The sequence below is a fragment of the Sus scrofa genome, chromosome 10, assembly GCF_054392235.1.
Source record: "Sus scrofa isolate SSC_HxYL_T2T_F1_AM1 chromosome 10, Sscrofa_HxYL_maternal_Yorkshire_Landrace_v2.0, whole genome shotgun sequence".
In the NCBI taxonomy this organism is placed as follows: Eukaryota; Metazoa; Chordata; class Mammalia; order Artiodactyla; family Suidae; genus Sus; species Sus scrofa.
This window is the reverse complement of record NC_139392.1, coordinates 50,262,258-50,265,815: the sequence shown is the minus strand read 5'-3', so window position 1 is coordinate 50,265,815 and position 3,558 is coordinate 50,262,258. Positions and strand designations below refer to the sequence as shown.

Below are 3,558 nucleotides of genomic sequence, written 5' to 3'. Positions count from 1 at the left end.
TCTCTGACCAGGGATGGAACTGCGCTGCAGTTGCAACAGATGCCACAGCTACAGTAATTCCAGATTCTTAACCCACTCCACCACACAGGAACTTCTTAGCTACATTTCAAAGCTTGTACCATTTACCCACTTTAATTTAGTTTTTGTCTTTTTACTGCTCTTTTTGAATTTTTATGTTTTAGATGAAACTACTTTTTCAGATTTTCTACTAGAAGTTTTATTGTTTTGATATTTCTGTTTAATTACTTTGCCCAACATCCTGCACTGATACAAAACAGAGTTGTGTTACCAATGGATAGGGCCAAAAATTCTCTCCTGCTTAAGTGTGATGCATGCACAAAACAGGTGGAGAGGTTGGAGTGGCAGGAGAGGCTGTAAAGCTAGTAAAACTAATAAAGTCACAACCCGTGGTACACAGACTAACACGCTAAAAGCTGAGGAGGGAACAGGGAAACTAAGAACCACTCTCTGTTATCACTTCAAGAAGGGTGATGATTGTCTCTCCATGCTGCCCATCACACCACCAGCCAGCCCACCACTGCCATTGCTGCTGCCACCACAGCAGCAGCCATGGGAGTGCAGGTGGAGACCATCTCCCCTTGAGATGGGCACATCTTCCCAAAGCACGGCCAGACCTCCGTGGTGCACTACACAGGGATGCTTGAAGATGGAAAGAAATTTGACGCCTCCCGGGACAGAAGCAAGCCCTTTAAATATGTGCTAGGCAAGCAGGAGGTGATCTGAGGCTGGGAAGAAGGGGTCACCCAGATGAGTGTGGGTCAGAGAGCCAAGCTATCTCCACAGACTATGCCTACAGTGCCAACTGGGCACCCAGGCATCATCCTGCCGAATGCCACTCTTGTCTTTGACATGGAGGTTCTAAAACTGGAATGACAGGAATGGCCTCCTCCCTGTGCTCCCCATTCTTGGATGTGCCATGGAGGGATCTGGCACCTCCATATGTGCACGAGTGCGTACCGGGCTTTTGCTGGTGTCGCACTCTGCTCTGTGTAAACATCTTCCCTAACTGAGTGTGTTCTGTCACTGGCTTTGCTCTTCCCCTTTCTCCTTGTATGTGTCTCAACCTGAACTATATGCTATAAACTTCAAGTTACTCATTAAAAGAAAAAAAAAAAAGAATGGCGATAATTTTCTGGCACATTCATGTGTCGAGCAACTTTGGATTCTATCTTGGATATTGGGATATTAAGCTGTAAAGATATCTGAATGCTATTTTTCTCCTAAGAAGGTTTATTTTATTCTATTTCTTTTTTATTTTAGCAGGCAATTAACAAGGGTCATGTCAAACTGCAAACTCTGCATACTAACATAAATATTCGTTCATTTCTTCACATAACTTTTTGATGTTTTCCTTGTTTTATTTTATTTTTTATTTTTAAAATGATTTTTAGCTTATTTTTAGCCTTCTCTTGGATACTGGACACCTGCATGATTCAGGCTCAGTGACAGGACAGAGTTGGTCCATAGAATATGGGTCTGACTTTCACTGGCTTGTTCCTTTCTGCAATGCATCCCCATATTTCCTGTGACTATTGTCTCAAACTCTACCTTTTGTCCTTTAGATCAGATAACTGTGGGTTATATTCAATATTTCTATTTGAATGGTACAGACTGGAGACTTCCTTCAAAATAGAAGTTGTAAATGGGAAAATTGACCATTCCTAGAGCTTTTGATTATGTTCTGCATCTCCTTATTTTAGTCTCTTTCCAGGACTTTCAAGTTGTTTTTTTCCCCTAAAATTGTATTCTTTTTAAAAATACATTTTATTGGAGAATAGTTGACTTGTAATGTTGTGTTACTTTCAGGTGTACAGGAAAAGTGAATTAGTCATGCATATTCATATACATACATTCTTTTTTGATTCTCTCCCTATATAGTCTATCAGAGAGCCATGAATACATTTCCCAGTACTATGCAGTAGGTTCTTGTTACCCAGCAATTGTGTATATAGTAGCATGTGTATGCCAATCCCACCCTCTCATTTTTATCCCTAACCTCCCCCCCAGTACTTTTCCTTTGGTAACCATAAGTTTGGTTTCAAAATCTTTGAGTTTGTTTCTGTTTGTTGATAAGCTCTTTTGTATCATTTTTGGAATCTAAGAAGATATTAGTTTTTAACTGTGGGGTAATCAAGCATAGGTGGCTCATTACCAGAAAGATCAGGAAATCATGTAATTCTTTCAGTTTTAAAATTATGTTTTGGCCAGATAAAAATTATTGTTTGAGTTTTTTTGTGTGTCCATATGTTAAACAGATTGTTCCATTATCTTCTGGCTCACACTATTTTTTTTTATCAGAAAGTCTGCATTCATTCTTATCTTTTTTGTGTGTGTTTGGTATATTTTCCATAGATCTTTCAAATTTCTAAATTAAGATAAAAAATTAAGTCTCTTGGCACATATGTATGGTTAGTTTCCATTGTCTTTGTGTATAAGTTCTTTATTTTATTTTCTTGTAGTGCCGAATTTGCTTTTAAAAAATGGAAAATGTAAAGTCAGTCAAGAAATGACTTATCTTTCTCAAGCTTATGGGTAACATTTTCCTACTTCTTCAAATTGCAGATCAATATTTCTTTGGATGTTGAATATTGTGAATATTTTTCAGTTGAGTCCAGGTGTCTTATCTTTTTTCAAACAGTGTTGAGTTTTGTTTTGGCAGGCAGTTTATGTACTTGCAAACTGGCTTAATCTTTTGAGAGTTAATGTTGGGCTCTGTTAGAGTGGATTATAGTGAATCATTTCCTCTGTAGTTTTTCTCTTTTCTGCTGACTCCATTGAAAGCAGTGGATGTTCAATGAGATTCCTCCTAAGATAGGATGGAGTTTGAATGTGTCCCAGCCCTGTGTGAACTGGTAGTTTTCATGGTACAGATCCCTGATAGTTTCCCTGGTGTGTGTTCTTGGCCTGGCCTTATGGAATCTCACCTTAATATGTGCAGTTTAGAAATCACTTGACATCTCAGCCTTCATGCTGCTATGTAATCACTTGGACAACTTCGATGTCTCCACCCAGTACTTGGCTCTGTATATTCCAGGCAACTCAGCCCTTCCCGATCTGATTTGTGTCTTAATCTCCACATGACTATTGTGTTCTCCATATGTCTATGTTCACCCTTTATAAGGCACCAGTAATTGTGTCTCTTTACTCACAGGTCATGGTCCTCCGCTGCTAACCATCAGATATCTAAAAACACTCCTTATATGCATGTTCTCCAATTTTCCAATTATTTTATACATAACAGTTTTTGCATCTTAATCCCTTCCCCCATCTTGTCCTTCCCCACTTCCCTCTCCCCATTGGTAACCATTAATTTGATCTCTATGCTTGTGGGTCTTTTTCTGTTTGTTATATTCATTAGATGATTATAGTTTTAATTTATTTATTGCTCATTTTTTAAAGTTTTATGAAAGAACAGTTGATTGACAATGTTGTGATGATTTCTGCTGTACCGCTGTATTTTTAAGATTGTATATACATTGCACATTTAAAGGTAATATGATATTGTAAATTAACTATGGTTAAATTTTTTAAAAAGGA

At 38.1% G+C, this 3,558-nt stretch overlaps 1 pseudogene; it reads left to right on the top strand.

Annotated features, from left to right (window-relative positions):
- The first annotated feature begins 563 nt into the window (after positions 1-563).
- On the top strand, positions 564-953 carry LOC146399395 (peptidyl-prolyl cis-trans isomerase FKBP1A-like; annotated as a pseudogene).
- The last annotated feature ends 2,605 nt before the right edge of the window (positions 954-3,558 follow it).